Raw genomic sequence first — 18963 nt, 5'->3', positions numbered from 1 at the left:
CATATGACTTTGTGATTTGAATCCTGGGCATCTACATCCAAGAACAGAAAACAAACACTTAATCTGAAATGACTCAGAGACTATAAAACCCAGCTCCTGGAAGAGAACATCGCAGAGTCTCCTGCCCCAGTGCCTGGCTGTCCTTGCCGGGGCCCCTTGAAGGTGAGCGGGTTGAGTTTTTCTCCCTGCCCCAACCAGGGCTCCGGCAGCCGAAGACCTCCAGAACAAGCCACCACCATGCTGAGATCACTCTCCGCACACATGAAGGTATTGGCAGAGGAACAAAGGCACGCGGGTCCCGGGGCTGAGATCTCCAGGCCTACTTAGATTGGGGCTGAGCATCCTTCACCCAGATCCTCCAAATTCCAGTAGACAGGGGTCACACCCACCAACTGGCCCCCTGGCGCCGTGTAATCCCATCAACAGCCAAGACTCAGAGACTATAAAACCCAGCTCCCAGATGTGTGTGGCTGCATTCGCGGCTGCATGACATCTTATCATCTCATTCCTACTTTGGACAACCTGGCAGGCCACCGAATGTAACCTGCCCACACGGCAGAGTCTGGCAAACTCCCTGTGGTGTATCCAATATGCCAAATACCAGTAACAATGATGGGTCTCATTCTCCTAACTCTGAAAGAGCCCTGAATATGGCACTTTTGAAAAAAAAAATCTCCAGGGCTAGGATGAAGGAAACATTACTGCGGCCTGCTTGAGGCAATCGACGAATAACAGGATGGTCGTGATCGTCGTGATCGTGAATCTGAAATGAAAATGAACGTTGAAGCACTATTTACAATAGCCAAGATCTAGAGAAAAACAAAATAACAATAGTCTAACAATAGAAGAATGAATAAAGAAATAGATGAGTGGATAAAAGAAGTAGATGAGGGGCTGGAGTGATCACACAGCGGGTAGGGCGTTTGCTTTGCACGTGGCCTACCCAAGTTCAATTGCAGCATCTCATATGGTCCCTTGAACACCACCAGGCGTAATTTCTGAGTGCATGAGCCAGGAGTAACCCCTGTGCCCTGTGCAATGTCGGGTGTAACCCAAAAATCAAGAAAAAGAAGAAGTAGATGAGTGGATAAAAGATCTCCCTCTATAGACATATCTATACATACTATACATATATACACATACATATACATACATATATACATATATAACTTGAATGGAATTAGAGGTGAAGTGAAGCCAGGCTAATTTAAGTGAGCCAGAAGGTGAAAGGTAAATAACAGATTATCTTACTTATATAAGTAGTATAAAGAAACAAAAAACAAAAGGATTAGATAATTAGACAATGCCCACTGGAAAGAATCCTGAGATATAATAACGGAACTGGAATTGAGAGGTTAGAGAGAAAAGAACCACCTAACTATAGTGAAAGTCCTTCCTTCCTTCCTTCCTTCCTTCCTTCCTTCCTTCCTTCCTTCCTTCCTTCCTTTTCCTCCCTCCCTCCCTTCGTCTCTCCCTCCTTTCTTCCTTTCTTCCTCCCTCCCTCCCTAGTTCCCTCCCTAATGATTCAATAATGGTTTAGAATACTATAGAATTCCAGGATTTTTTACATATGTGAATATATATATATATATCACGGTTCACGGTCACGGTTCTCCCGTTATTCATCGATTAGCTTGAGCGGGCCCAGTAACGTCTCCATCATGAGACTTCTTGTTACTGTGTTTGGCATATCTAATACATCACGGTTAGCTTGCCAGGCTTTGCCGTGCGGGTGAGATACTCTCGGTAGCTTGCCAGGCTCTCCGAGAGGGGCGGAGGAATCGAACTCGGGTCGGCCATGTTGGCTGCGTGCAAGGCAAATGCCCTACCACTGTGCTATTGCTCCAGCCATATATATATCACTGTATCACTGTTATCCTTGTCCTGTTGTTCATTGATTTACTCGAGCGGGCACCAGTAACATCTCCATTCATCCTAGCCCTGAGATATTAGCAGCCTCTCCTTACTAGTCTTTCCCAACAGTATTGGAGGCTCTTTCAGGGTCAGGGGAATAAGATCTGTTATTGTTACTGTTTTGGCATGTTGAATCCACCACAGGAAGCTTGCCAGGCTCTGCCGTGCAGGCAGGATACTCTTAGGTAAGCTTGTCGGGTTCTCCAAGAGGCATATATATATATATTTTTTTCTCTATAATTTGTTTCAGTGCCACTAGGGTTTTGAAAAGACTCCTCTGCTCATATCTTTCCCTTCTCCTTCAGTAACCATTATAATTTTACTGGGTTTAGAAATTCATCTTGCCATTTTTTTGCCAGTTCAGTTGCTTTATTAATATACCACATAGGTTATTATTTTTCTAAGCTGATATAACAATATAATTAACATATTTTTAGAAAATGAAACAAGTATAGTAGTAGTTGTTTTGTTTTAAGCCAAATTTGTTTGGCAATATTTTCAAAAAACATGAAAATTAAAACAAATCTTTTATTTTCTTGAAATTTGCATTTAACTAGGCATCTTATATTTTTTCTTGGTAATTCTAACAACAGAGAAACAATAACATATAATATCAAAGAAATAAAATTATTGCACAGACTATTAATGATTGTATCTAAGTACTATGACCAACTCAATTCTGATACGGTAAACAGAAATTAAAAATAAATCAGGGAATAAATCATCAAATTTGCAATTATTTGGAAGATCTAAATTATGGGTTCATATTGTGTCTTGTTAAATTTTATAAAATGGTAACACACCATAGAGATGCCTCCAAGCACCCTTCCAGGTTGTCTTATCTGGGGCAACCCAGAGGGAGACAGGTGAGTTCCCCTTACTGCCTTAAAAGAACCCTGGCAACCTAAAAGTTCCACAACTCAATTGCCACCATGCTCATGGCTGAACTCCACAGGCTTGGATGAGACTCATCCATGAGTTAATCTGCTGAAAATCCTAGGTATGCTGAACTTGTGACTGAAATCTTCAGGCTCTCACAGAATTGGGAATGGGCAACTTCTGGCAGCCTGAAAGATGTGCCCATGAACTGCCCCTGGTGTCACATAAACTCATTAATGGCCACAATCCAGAGAAACACAAATCTTTAGGAAGAGAGTAACACAAAGTGACACATCATAGAGATGCCTCCAGACCCCAAAGTCATCATCCTGTTAAAAAAGGTAAGTAATCTCAACTGTATAACAGTATTTAAATTTTTAGAACTCCTGAAGCATGTGGCCACATTTGTGGCTGAGCAACATCTCATACGCTACACCTCTGATGTACCAAGAGTAGCACGCAACATTTGATGGGGTGTAAAGTAGAAGGCAACCAATCTCTGTAAAACACACACACACACACACACACACACACACACATGCACACAACTCAACTTTTAACAATATTATTTATTTCTTACACAAGGGCTTAGTGGCTCCAGGGTGAAATACACAATCTTCACATACTTTCATCTAAGGAAGCTTTTTTTAATCATTATTAGTGGATTATTTATAACCAGCAATACAAAATAAATTATTTAGGTCCTGCTTGGGGTCGGAGTTTGGGAATCATGGTGGAAACGTTTGAAATATGGTACTGGTAATGTGTAAGGATGATGGGATTGGTGTTGGAATATTAAATGTAATAAATTATTGTGAACAAAAAATTAAATTTTAAAAAATTAATAAAATGGTGGCAATTGTAAATGGTGCTGCTCTGAACACAGGAATGCAAATATCTTTTGAGGAAATGATTTTGATACAACCTAATCACCTAAGAAAAGATGAAATCATACAATTTGTTGCTATGTGCATAGAACTGGAGGGTATTGTGCTGAGTGAAGAAAAGGGGGAAAATACAAAATTATCTCTTTCTTATAGAGAATATAAAGAAATTTTATATAGAAATAAAAAAATAACTCGTGGTAACAGATCCCCAAGAGTTCACATAACTGAGTTTTCCAAGAGGTAAGGGTATGGAAGGGGATTTTGAGACAATGGTGGAGGAATGTTGACACTGTGGTGGATAGTTTGAAGTTGGAACTTTGCCTGAAACTCTATTAATAACAGTATTGTAAATCACAGCGTTTAAATAAAAACAGAAAAAAATTCATATAATCTTGAGACAATAATTCTATCAAGTTCTTTAGGAAGTGAAAAATATGTATGTCTAATTTTATTTTCCTAGAAGAAATAGGCAGCCTGCTGAGATTTTCATATTCCATCTGTGTTCCTCATCACAATGTTCTTCTTGAGCAAAATGACTAAATATTAAACAGACACATTACTTTAATCAACCTGAAATGTAACCAAATGAAATAAACCCCATTTTTATTCTACAGAAAATTCATGCTTATCATAAATTGCTCATGTAAGATTAAAACAATTGCTCTGCTAATTCCACTTATCAAAGATCTGAAGATTTGTCTTGGACCCAGAAAGTATACTGAAGCAGAATGATTCAGGATTTGAATTTTAGTTATTTTCTATGATGTTGTTCAATTGGCAAGACAATAGAAACAAAAATGCATAATTTGGACTACATCAAATTAAAATTTTTTCTTCATGGCAAAAGTAAGTGGAGCTAAATTAAAAGACACCACATTGAATTGCACATAATATGTCTTTATAAAGTGTTAATATTCAAGTTGCATAAAGCAATCACAAAGATCAACAACAATAACTATTGCCATAAAAAACTGAATAGAAAATGAGCAACTGCTTCCCTGTAGACCAATGGATGAAAAGTTGACATATAAAGAAGTGTTCATGTCACTTATTATCAGGGAGTCCAAATTAAGATGACAGTACATGACATTATTTCATACTAGTGAGACTAGCATTAAAAACAAACTAGAAATAACCTGTGTTGACAAAAGTGTTCTAACAAAGTAACTTTCATTCACTGAGAATGAGAATGTCCTGTCCAACCACAGTGGAAAACAATACAAAGATTCCTCTAAGAAGTAAGAATAGTGCTCCCATATGACCCAGAAACCACACTTCTTATTATGTATCCCAAGACACAAAAGCATATTGAAATGATATATACACACCTATGTTCATTTTAGCACTTAATACAACAGGCAGGTTTTGGAAACAATTCAGGTGTCTAATAGATACATATACATATACATATATACATGGGCTGGAGCAATAGCACAGCGTTGGGCATTTGCCTTGCGGCTGGCCTGGCCAAACCAGGTTTGATTCTTCTGCCATCTCGGAGAGCTTGGCAAGCTACCAAGAATATCTTGCCCACAAGGCAAAGCCTGGCAAGCTACCTGTGATGTATTCAATATGCCAAACACAGTAACAACAAGTCTCACAATGGAGACATTACTGGACCCGCTCGAGCAAATCGATGAACAACGGGAGGACAGTGCTACAGTGCTACATATATACACATACATACATATTCATGCAATTAATTGCAATATGGATGGAACTAGAGAATCTCATGTTAGGTCAAATAAGTCAAAAGAACAAGGACACTGGCAGCTGATCTCACTTAGTTGTGTTATATAGCATTCTATAACACGAGAATAGAAGGTATCAATAGTGGGCAAACCTCTAACTCTAGATTATTGGGGGAAAATGCCAGAGAAGGAAAGAAATAAAGTGTAAAAGCAAGAAATAGTCAGAGAAAATATGTGAGAAAGGGTCAGGGAGCTTGGACTTTTCTTCAGGGTGTAGAGATTATCTGTATATACTTAAACCACCAGGAACAACATTGCTATAAGAATGGGATTCATGACAAATGATTTCAAAAGATTAAATATTTTTTCAAAATGTTTTTGCAGAAGATAGAGGTTTGGGTGTAGGAGTGAACCCAGAATCATTGGTGGAAGGATACAGACGCTGGTAGAAATGGAGCAATATATGCCTGAAGCTCCATTTTACCTGAAACATAAAACGTTGTAAATCATAGTTTCTAAATTTAAAAGTAAATCATTTAAGCCCCACTTATAGTCAGAAAAAATGAAACACAAATCATCCGTTTACTTTATTTCTTTGATAATAAACATAAATAAAACAGAAAGGATGCTGTATTTAATTTAAAAATCACATGATGTGTAGTGTTGCTCCAGTAAAAGGATGGAGGATCTTCGAGGTCTTCTCCATTTTCCATTAGATAGATTGAGTACATACTTGTTTAGTAGCATATAATATACTAAATTGAAGTGCTTTTAAGGCACCTAACTGAAAAGGTAAGCGAGAAACCCTTTTCCTAAAATTTGCTTCGGATATTGAGACTATTGCCATAATATATGAAACTCGCATGCAGGAAAAGCATTCTTCTTAAAATATGGCTTTTAACAAAACAGAAAGCTGGTCCAAAAATTTTTTAAGTAATATGGAAAGGATTCTGATTTTATAATATTTCAGGGGGAGGACAGCAAAATGGATTGCCGTATGCAGTCAGGTATGGTTTGAATTTCCCACTCACTACCAAAGGAGGAACCAACGAAATTTCTTATCAGTTTAATTTATGGAGAAGACTGAAGTGGGTTGGACTGAAGAGACCAATGGACTGAAAAACATGTTTCACATGTCGAAGGCCAAGGTTTATTTTCCAGAACAACAGTTTCCAGGCATCACCAGGAGTGACCAGGAGCACAGAACTGGGAGTAACCCCTGAGCACTGTTGGATGTGGTCCAAAAATAAAAAAAAATAAGAGAAGAATGTGGGTTTAATTGTTGTCAGCAAACATCCCAATGGACTGATTTTTTTGTTTTATAAAGATAGAATGATTATTTCAAAAGGTTTTAGCCCAGAAACTACTGATTGTGCACATACGGTCTATCTGGTTTCACTTTTGCATTATAAGCAATTGAAACAAATAAAGTTATTCAAGAAGAAATTGAAATACAAACAACAGAAGAGCAGACCAAATATTACATGTGCATAAAGATTAATAAAATTAGAATGATAATAATTTAAGAAGTACAATATTAACAGTATTAATAGTGAAATTAAAAACATTGTTAACTTCTAATAACATAGCTTTAGCAGCATCTGATGAAGCAATGAACATTTCAAGATTAGTGACATTATAGTTTGTTATAATTAAAAATAAAAATATTATTTAGGTCAAGTGAGGAGACAAATACTTTTTATTAATAAACAGTACAATTGATAAATAGACCAACAGCTGGAGCGATAGCACAGTGGTAGGGCGTTCGCCTTACACGCGGCCAACATGGCCGACCCGAGTTAGATTCCTCCGCCCCTCTCGGATAGCCCGGCAAGCTACCGAGAGTATTCGATATGCCAAACACAGTAACAACAAAGTCTCCAATGGAGACGTTACTGGGCCCGCTTGAGCAAATTTATTAATAATATTGATTAAAACAGTTTTATACTTAGGCACTGTGATTTTCAAAGGTTTTCATAATAGAGTACCATATATATAATGTTTAAACATTAATTCTATGATCAGTGTGGAAGGGAAGGAGGTTCCACACCTCCCTAACAGACACTTTTAAACATTTGTTGTAGTTTGATTTCCATGCTTGTAGTAATGCTGGATTTGTGATTTTGATATGTCTTATACATATATATATATACATATATATATGTATATATATATACATACCACACCTCTATCTACACCACCATGTCCAAGGCCCATAGCCCTTCACCCAGTTACTTCCTTATAGCTTCTTCTTACTTTCCCTCTCCATTTCTCTCTTTCTCTGGCCTTTTAATTTCTATAATCTAGGGCCAAGGGTTTATTCATTTTTGATAACTCCATTCACTTGCCAGGTTATTCTATATACCACAGATAAGAGAGATCGTCTGGTTTTTGTCCTTCTGATTTATTTCACTTAGCATGACATTCTCCAGTTCCAACAATCTAATTGTTGTTTCAAACTAACTGAGCAAGGACTTCAGGCGGAATGAAAACCGCACAAAATTAAGTCTATATTTGTGTTAACTTTGACATTTCTAGATGTCATTCATTCTATATATGTTGTATATTGTGAAATAACAGCAACTCAGAATTTGAATAGTATTTTGACATGTTCTAACATTGTTTCTTAAACTTATCTATAAAGCATAATTTAAATCAGACCTAGAAGGAAAGTATTCTTGTAGTCACCATTTTACCTCTTCCTCAAAGACTGTATTACCTTTTGTGATGCAAAACATTCGTTGTAATTATATTCAAATGTGTAGTGGTCCTATTGCCCATACCCCTGTCACCCATCCACTGCACATAGATACTCTCCTAACAAATATAGCAGTCTCTCACTTTTCTTTTCTCCAGTCCTAATGCCTTTCATTTGTAAAATGCAAATATGATTTTTTTTTCCTTTTTGAGTCACACCCGGTGATGTACAGGGGTTACTCCTGGCTCATGCACTCAGGAATTGCTCCTGGAGGTGCTCAGGGGACCATATGGGATGCTGGGAATCGAACCCGGGTTGGCTGCTTGCAAGGCAAAAAATCCTACCAGCTGTGCTATCGCTCCAACCCCAAATATGGATAATTTTTCCTTACCTCCATGTATATTGGCTGAAGCAATAGCACAGCAAGTAGGGCTTTTGCCTTGCACGCGGCCAACCCAGGATTGATTGCTTCATCCTTCTCGAAGAGTCCAGCAAGCTACCAAGAGTATCGCGCCCACACAGAAGAGCCTGGCAAGCTCCCTGTGGAGTATTCAATATGCCAAAATCAGTAACAACAAGTCTCACAATGGAGACGTTACTGGTGCACGCTCGAGCAAATTAATGAACAACGGGAGGACAGTGCTATTTCATATATATGTATATATATATATGTATATATATTAACCTAAATTCCTTCCAGTTCTGAGATCCTAGTTAATTCTTTTTTATGTCCCAGGTTTTCTAATTTGTAAGCCGACAATAAGCCTATAACACCTATTCCTTTGCATACTCACTAAGCTTCATCTCTTAGTAAATGAACCTTAGAATATGTAGTCTGGATCTCAGTAGCTTTCTGTTTTTGTTTTGGTACAACACTCAGCAGTGTTCACTGTTTACTCCTGGATCTGTGCTCAGAAATCTTTTGTGGTGCTCAGGAGATTACCCATAGTACAGGAATTGAACTGGGGCCAGAATGATGCAAGGCAAACACCTTAATCCTATACTCTAACCTACCTCCCTCCCTCCCTCCCTCCCTCCCTCCCTCCCTCCCTCCCTCCCTCCTTCCTTCCTTCCTTCCTTCCTTCCTTCCTTCCTTCCTTCCTTCCTTCCTTCTTTCCTTCTTTCCTTCCTTCCTCACTTCCTCCCTTCTTCCCTCCCATCCTCCCTTTCTTCCTCCCTCCCTCCTTCCCTCCTTCCCTTCCTTTTCTCTCCTCTCTCCCATTCTCTTCCTCTCTATTTATTTCTTCTTTACTCCAGATCCAGCAGTGCTCAAAGATTATCCTAGCTCTGTGCTCAGAAATCATTCCTGCTGGTAATTTCTTTCTTGGAGAAGGCTAACAGAACTTACATATTCCTGTGCCCAGCATTTACTCAGTGTTTTGTGCTCAGGAATTATTCCTGGCAGTGCTCAGGCGACTGTATATTGTGCCAGGGATCTAACAGGAGTCAGCCATGAATGTACCTTAACTCTTGTTCTCTTTTTTAACCCTATTTCTTTATAAAAAGCATATATATCTATTTGAGAGTGGGGAAAAACAATCTTAAAAAGGAAATAAAAATCAATAGTGATCGTGAAGTGAAAAATAAAGAAGCGTGAGGAGATAAAAATAGTCCTATTAAAGATGATGGATAGGGAAGGGTTCTCAAAAGCTTTGGAGAAACTTCTGATCTGAATAAGTTGTGAACTCTGATACTGGAAAAATAGTATTCCAGATATAAGAAACAGTGCATCAAAAAACCCATAATGACCATGAGGCCATAGCAGCTTTCAGAGAGCAAGATGACAGTGGTGGAACAGCTTTTTATTTCATTGATGATTTCAAGTTTTGTTCTAAGCCTCACAGAAAGTTATTTGGATGGAAGATTAGTGTCCTGCTTCTATTTGGCTTATGTATTTGAAATGCTAGAGTCTTCAAAAAAGATGATCTTTACACAAGTCATTGTGTAAAAATCATTCTGATGGTAGAATAATAGCATAAACACATATGATAAGATATCTTTTGCACAATCAAGGAGAAGATAAGAGAGGACCCAAGAAATAAGACAAAATTTTATAACTGGATTGGGTGTTTAATATAAAATTGAAAAAAGTCAAAGATGTTTCCAAAATCCAGGGCTTTAGATCAATGAGTGCTTGTCGGTTTTTGCAGAGCTGAGAACAGACACGAAGTTCACAGATGTGGTCGAAAATGTGCTAAGTTTGAGATGCTTGTTAGGTAAACAACTGTAAAGGTTGGACAAGTAAATGGATATAAATGAAGTCTAGATTTCAGTGCAAGTTTAAAGATGGTTTGTATTTCAAAATATGGCATCACAGAGAGAGTAAGTATACCAGAGTCCACACAAGGATTGGACCTGAGGACACACTGACATTTGGAGTTTGGGGAAGGGTAAGCAAATATGACCATAGAATTTCAAGTAGCTTTAGTAGTAACTAAACACCTATTTAGTAGTAATTCACTACTGTCCAATGTCTATGCAGAGAACAGTCATACTCTGAAGGAAAATTTTGTTGAAGGAAGAACAGGAACTCTTGTATTTCTAATAGAAAGCAAATTTCAAAGTATGTCAAGAACCAAAAAAAGGTTTTTAGCTTTCACAAAATGATGCTTTGGGGCCATTATTTCACATGGCCTTTACTCAGCCATGCTCATACATAACAAAGTTCATCGATTGGCCACCAATTATAGTGGCATGTTAATGATATACTGAGTTTTCATTTTTAAAAATTGACTTTTTATTGTTTGTAATATTACATAAGTTTTGGAGCACAGCTTCATATCTCAATATGGTTTAAAATTTTTATAGTCTCTTTGGGGAAAGGGCAGTCACACATGGAGATGCACAGGGGTTACTCCTGGCTCATGCACTCAGGAATAGCTCCTGGCAGTGCTTGGGGAACCATATGGGATGCTGGGAATTGAACCTGGGAAGGCCGCATGCAAGGCAAATGCCCTAATCACTGTGCTATTGCTCCAGCTCCAGATTCCTTTTATTTTATTTTATTTTTAATTTTTTTAGTGAAACACCATGAGGTACAGTTGTAGACTTACAATTTTTTGCACTTGGATTTCAGTTATACAATGATCGAGTACCCATCCCTCCACCAGTGCCCATTCTCCACCACCACTAATCCCAGTATCCCTCCAACCCCCATCACCCCCATCCCACCCCCGTGGCAGGGCACTCCCTTTTGTTCTCTCTCTCCTTTTGGATGATGTGGTTTGCAAAAGAGGAGTTGAGTGGCAATCATGTTTGGTCTATAGTCTACTTTCAGCATGCATCTCCCATCCTGGGCAGATCTTCACAACACCCTTTATTTGGTGCTCCCTTCTCCATCTGAGCTGCCTTTACCCCTAGATTGTACGACTGGCATGGAGTAAACCTCCTGGTATTTATCTCAGCAATTCTTGGGTGTTAGTCTCCTATTTTGTTACTTTATGTTCCCCAGATGAATGAAATCTTTCTATGTGTGTCCCTCTCTTTCTGACTCATTTCGCTTAGCATGATACTTTCCATGTAATACCACTTGTATGTAAATTTCATCCAGTCTCTTTTTAAAGAGGCTTATTCCATTTTATTTTCACAGCAACTTTTACTCTGGAGACAGGAATACTTTCTTATTGCATTTTATAGATGGCTAAGTGAAGAATCAATAATTATGTAGTTTCTCCATAGTTCCACAGCAAATTAATGACTGCAACAAGTATTTTCTACAAAGAGTATCTCTTGACACCTATTTATGTGTAGTTTGCATACAACTTTTTTGAGTATCTTAAGTTTTTACTCATGACTTTTTTTCTTACAAAAAATACTCTATGAAGTTGCATAAACGCAAGATAAAAGATGTCAAAAAATCAATTTTATCCATTAATTTAAGCTCCCAGATATTGATTAATTCATTAATCAAGATAATAAATAATTTTTCAGTACCTACTAGTGATTCCAGAATTCATACAACATGAGCATACAAAGGAAGGGATAAAAATTACTCTCATGGTGGTCTATCTATTTAGCTGATAGTACAGTGGGGAAGGCATTTGCACTGTACATATCCAGGTTCTACTCCACAATATTCGGTCCCCCAAGCCCTGCCAAGATTAATTCCTGAGCACAGAGTTAGGGGTAAGTTATGAACACGACCACAACTGAGTATGACTTTAAAACAAACAAAAAGTTGGACATATCTTAGTCATTGTCACACTTATTTTTCATACAGTAATGGTAAGGTAAAGGTAAAGGTAAAGGCCCTCCCGTTGATCATCGATTTGCTCGAGCGGGCCCAGTAACGTCTCCATTGGAGACTCTGTTGTTACTGTGTTTGGCATACCGAATACTCTCGGTAGCTTGGCCGGGCTCTCCAAGAGGGGCAGAGGAATCGAACTCGGGTCGGCCATGTTGGCCTCTTGTGATAGCACAGCGGTAGGGCGTTTGCCTTGCACGCAGCCAACAGTAATGGTAAACTATAATATTTATTTATAAGTTTTATTACATTGATTAGTGTCTATGTTTAAAAATACTTCCAGATTTCACCATGGACTGTAACTTCTCCAGGGTAACAAGTTTAAGCTTATGCAAATATCAGTGCACATTTTATATTGTCATTTTAAACTTTAGGTTGTAGATTAAAATAATGTTAATAGCAAAATCAGATTTCATTAATCCAAGACTCTCATTTTGTGGCTTTGAAACTAAAGCCTAGAGATGAGAAAAGTGATTAGACCAAGCCACAAAGCTAATCCATGCTATTAACATTGAAGACTAGAGTATTTGTGAGAGCAGTTTTTCAGATCATTGAGTTCCTGATAAAGATATATCCTGGTTGCCAAAAGTTTCCAAGATGTTTGTCTTGGAAATGCCATTATTTTCTCAGCCAAGAATTAATTCTACCAAGCCAGATGGCATCACTGGCAACAATGCAGTATCATAGTCTACCATCTAAAATCAGAGAGTTAGCTTGCATGTTTTTATAGAATCTGACTGATCAGTGTTTACTATTTGTGACTATAGCTAGATATTTCCAAGCTTGTGTGTATGAGAATCCCCAGATAACAACCAGATATTTTTTCTGAGATTTTCCTTGAGCATGAAGTACCTTATTAATAATACTGTGCTAATCTTATAAATCTATTCTAGAAGCTTACTAGTAAGGTGAAAATACCAGCAATAGTTTTTGAGACTTATCACAGTAATCTTAGCGTCTTAATTAAAACAAGGATTTATTTTTTGCTTGTGCAAAGTTTCTCTATACTTGGGCCACTCTCCATGGCAACATTTCATGAAGGTTCAACACTGAATTTCCATCAAGCCTCACTGCCACAGTCACTTTTTTTTGAGCCCCATTGTTGTTAGTAGCCATCAAGGCTCACCCTAAGGTACTTGGGAGCTCATATGGTGAAAGGTGTCATGCACATGCTCCAGTCTGGGCTTCAACTTTTTGAGATCTCTTTCTATCCCCAGAATCATATCTGGGAGGGTTAACATGCCAGCAACTGAGTGTTTTCATAAGGAGCACCCATTTTAGTTCAAAGGACCACCTCCCAAAGAGTAGAGGGTAAGTACAGTATCTTCTACTACAGTTATCTTTTTGTTGTTGTTGTTGGCTTTTTGGATCACACCCAGCAATGCACAGGGATTGTTCCTGGCTCTTCACTCAGGAATTACTCCCAGAGGTGCTTGGGGGACGATATCGGATGCTGAGAATTGAACCTGGGTTGTCCACATGCAAGGCAAATGCCCTATCCACTGTGCTATCAATCCAGCTCCATACAGTTATCTTTAATTGGCTGAATGGAGAGACCTTTTCAAAAGAATGATAAAATAAGGACTGGAAAGATAACACAGGGCTCTGTGGCACATGCTTTGCCTGCATGGGACCCTGGTTCAATTGCGACAGGACATAGTTCCCCTAACCCTGTCAGGAGTGGTTCTGGTGGTCTCTGACACTTCGGGAGCACATTTTCAAGTTCGAGAATTGAACTCTGTGGCCCAGTTGACTGAGAGTCACAAGTCTCCCATTCCCCTGAGCACTGATTTTGAGTCCCCCTGAAAAAAGAATTATAGATAATGTTTGTTTACTTTTTCAATCCTCATTTAAAAAACTTGATTAGAAATATACATGCAAAATAAAAACCATATAGTCAACCTACTGTCATTTAAACACTTGCTCTGTCAGTCACTGCACAAAGAGCTTTTCAGATGTTGTTTCTTTTAATATTTTTTCAAAATAATTGAAAATGGATATTGTAACCATTTTAAAAATTAGGAAATTAGTTTCAATGGTTTGTCAGATGTTACACACTACTTTAACAACAGGGCGAGAGTTTTATATAGTGAAAAAACACTATATAAAAATGCTAATCTGTATAACACCATTCTATTAACCTAAACCTCTTAAATACAATAGTCACACAGAAAACAAATTGTAGCTTGCCTTTTGTGTCCTGAGACAAAGTTCACCTAGTAAAAGAACCATCTTAAATAGGTAGGAACACTGAAGCCATTTAATGCGAAGATATATTGTAGAAGTTATTGTTACTTTCTTTTGGTAATAACCCCTGCATTGTCCCAACAAATATTTCCTTTGTTATCTTGAATCACTACTTACATCATTTTCAGGGTTGGGATCACATCTACTTTTATCATGTGCTTCCATCAAAAATGAATGACGTACATGTTACATAGACAGTGTTTCATAGATTTATTTTTAAAGAGTTGTCATTGCAATTTTTTAAAAGAAAAACAGTACAGAAAAAAAGCACTGTAAGAAAATTAAAATGACAGATATGGCACATCTGATGATCCTTCCTTTGTTTTTACATTCTGCACACCATTATCTAGAATTTCAAATATTCTCTCTCAGCAGGGTGCTTATTATTTAATCATGAAAAACAGAAAGGGAGAGTGGGAGCTCAAGAAGAATTTGCTTGGAAATATTCCTCCTTTGTCCATATAGTACTTAATTTTCAGCTTGGTGGATGTGAGAATACTCGGGTAGGGTTAATATTTGAATTGCTTGTCAGGCCTGTTAGACAAGCTGGCATAAATCTCATTTCACATTGACACTCTTCAACTAAGATTTAAGACTCTTAAAATTCAGGTAGATGTTGCCCAAACGCCACAAAAATCTGAAGGCTTGGAATGTCTTCTAGGAAGGACAAACAGAAGTGACAATTAATTTCCTTGAAGGTCACAGTCTAAGAATAATGCAGTGTCTTTACAGTTTTGACAATCTGACTGGCCCGTGAAAGCCCCCAAAGTATTCCTAGCAAACACTTAATCATACTTCTCAGAACATGACTTGCTTTAGAAAATGTAATAGGATATATTTTGGGCTTAAAAAAGGTTGCTCCATCTCCCCTTTCTTGTTGATAGATAATAGAGTCATTTAGAGAGCTGAATGTATGCTAGAAAGGAAGAGATTATAGAGCAATTACGTTTGATAGGAACAAATACTAATTTTCTGTATTTTATACCTACATTTCTATTTTCCACATTTGCTATTCTTTCATAAAAATTGGCCCACCTCACTTTATGGACATTAGTGTACACCACATCCTCAATAAAAAAATCATCCTTCCCCTCTTTACATAACTAATTCCCATCCATCCATGAAATTTAGACCAGTATTTAGCGAAAAATTTCTCATCCATGACCCTAATCATACACCTGATTATAACATTACCTTGACCATTGAAGAAAATGTTGATATAAGTGTTATATTTATTTATATTTTGACATGAATTATTGGTTAGGCATCATACAGAGTACCCATAGTTGAGTTGAATTTTTTTGGTAAGAGATCCAAGGTAGATGGGCACTGGTTGAGGGATGGGCACTTGACATTGTATAAGCACAAAATTTGTAAGCCTATAACTGTACCTCATGGTGTTTCACTAATAAAAAAAAGAAAAAAAAAGAGATCCAAGGTAGATAGTGGATATGACAGATAGCAAGAACCTATACATAGAAGCAGTTTTAATATATTTGTTGAAAATGAATCTCATAATATTGTGATAAAAATTCTTTTGTTCCTTGGCTTTTATAGCTCATAAAACTGATGATCCTGTAAGTGCCCTAGGTTTCAAGAAGTCCAAAGTATGAGCATGAGAAGATTTCCATGTATATCCTTCTTATACTTCCCTTTTTCTTTTCTTCCTTCCCTCTTGCCTCATTCCCTCTTTCATTTCTCACTCCCTGCCATTTTTATTCTTCTTTATTTACTTCCATTTTCCTTCCCTCCCTCCCTTCTCTCCTGGGAACATCTTGCCACAGACTCAGACTACAGTGCTCAGGCCAAATTAATCATTCATAACCCTAGCAGGGTCCGAATATAGTTATTACTTTTTAGATAATGACAGCATTTGTCCATGACCAAGCTCTTAACTTATAGTTAAGAATTATGGCACTTTGGCCAGGCCCATTTCAATGCTAGGGTAGCATATAGCTTACCGCTTGCCCTGGTTCCATCCAGTCCCTTGTCAGGACCCTGCCTTTGGGGGTGCTAGAAAGTAAGGGCAGCTGAGGCTTAAGTCCAGAGAACATATGTCCAGGAGGAAAATAACACTGAGTCACACTACAAAAGCATAGCATATTCTGTCTTCTTTTTTCCATACAAAAAGGACATTGCTCTGAATAAATTATGCAAAGGACTTAGGGAGAAGAGAAAAACAATATTTACAAGTCAACAGAGCACAAAGTTTACAAATAAACACAGAGGAATGGGAGCACTGTGATGGGAGCAACCCAATATACCTAAACTACCTGAGGCTATGCAGGAAGGACAAAACAATGTTATCTTACACATCAGTATCAGGCATCATAAGTTTTCCTTTGATTCCAAATGAGTGGGAAAAAATTAAACTGGAGGAAGCCTTAAGGTCCATTTTATAAAATCAAGAATAATCCAAAGAAGGGATTTGTCATAAGAAGGGATTTATTTCCCTCTGAATTTGTGCCTAAGAGCAGAAAGAATTTTTTTTTCAATTTTTGTTCATTTTTTTTGATTCCCTGAGAAATTTAAAATCCTTTTGAGCAGATAGTTTGCTGGGCATATGAGGAAGTATTCTTAATAGACTATTTTCAATTTGTATTTGTGGGAATGAGTACTTGTGCTTCTTGTCCATTTGATTTTGATGGTATTTTTTAAATTGGGTAAGCCATTAAGTGAATGATATAAAATGCAAGTAGATTTCTCTCTTTGGAAACAGTAATAGCCAAGATTGTTTCAACATAGGATGATAATGGAGTAAGAAAAGTTTCAGTTGTTTTGTGTGTAGGTAAATCCTCATTTCAATTTGGAAACGTGATATTGACCCTTTAAATAAGGATATTGGGAGTTACCAACTACCAAAGGACTTCAACAAGATGTTACTCATTTAAATACTTGCATAAGTTACATAAATTGCTTCTAACAACAGTCCCATGAGAGATATGTTATTAGAATCCTCACATTCTGAATGTGGACACTGACACTTAATATAGTCAATGAACCAGTTTTAAACAACAAACAAATAAACAAAAAATGATGGAATCTTGGCCCTGTCAAGAGCTCTGTCAATTTGAGGTCTCTCATTGTAAAAGTCTGTGCACTTTTTATCTTGGTCCCTATATATAGCTAAGTGTACTATGAAAAGTTTTTTGCTCAAATGTTGCTACAATATAATACATAGATTTTACCCAAAGATTGACTACAGTAGGTGAATACTAAAAGTCAAAGATAATAACTTGTACTCTAAAATGTATAATATATTTTACAGCATGTATGACATGTCAGGTATTTAGTACATGTCACTACTTATTACTGATTGTTAAGGAACACAAATATTGCAAATATAGGGGTTATAGAACTTAGAACTCCCTTTGGAATACATTTGGCTCTTTCTTTTGTTACCACATCTCAAAAATTAAATGACCCATTCTACTTTTGGAGTCATTACATGAGCTCTAATACAACTCTCTTCTTTTGATCTTTCCACAACTACTGAGTGAATGTTTAATGATGAGGAAAAATTAGTGTAGGATGAGGGTGGTTTAATGTAATACACTTTGCAATTCGAAGCACATTTAGTAGGAACCAAAAAATTGTAGTTGGGAGATAATTTACAAAAGATGATTTTGGGGTTGGAGTGGTGTAAAGTGGTTAAGGTGTTACAATGGTCGATCCAGGATAAATCCCCACATATGGACCCTCCAAAGCCTTCTAGGAGTGATCCCTCGAGGGACAACAGTAAGGCCTACACACAGCCAGGTGTGGCCCCCAAAGTGAAACCAAAACAACAGACCAACCAGACAACAAAATATGTATTTTTCTGTTTTTTTTGTTTTGTTTTTTTTTTATAATGTGTGGATGGAGTTTCTTAGGTACCAAAGCATTTGGGGTATAAATGTTGTGTCTTGTTATTTTGTTTGTTTGGAAGGTCACATCTTGTAGTCCTCGGGGGCTACTCCTGACTGTGTTTGGGGAATCTTGTAGTGCTGGAGATCAAACCTGAGCCTTTCACTGCAAAACATGTTCTCAGTCCACTGAGATACTGTTGGGGGCCAGAAATGTTGTATTTCATGCTGAATTGACCACCTCACTGTTTTCAGTATTCTGATGACTATGCATCTTTATTTTGATGTGAAATACACACCAACCAACTCATGTCAAAATAAAGATGCGTAGTCATGGTCATAAGAAGTGGTAGCATAGTGGGTAGGGCGTTTGCCTTGCATGCGGCTGACCCAGGTTCAATTCCTCTGTCCCTATTGGAGAGCCTGGCAAACTACCAAGAGTATCCCACCCACACGGCCTAGTCTGGCAAACTCCCCGTGGCATATCAGATATGCCAAAAACAGTAGCAAGTCTCACAATGGAGACGTTATTGGTGCCTGCTCGAACAAATTGATGAAC

This window comes from Sorex fumeus, unplaced genomic scaffold (genome assembly GCF_029834395.1).
Source record: "Sorex fumeus unplaced genomic scaffold, SorFum_2.1 ptg000002l, whole genome shotgun sequence".
NCBI lineage: Eukaryota > Metazoa > Chordata > Mammalia > Eulipotyphla > Soricidae > Sorex > Sorex fumeus.
The sequence above is the reverse complement of the archived record's forward strand: the minus strand, read 5'-3'. Positions refer to the sequence as shown.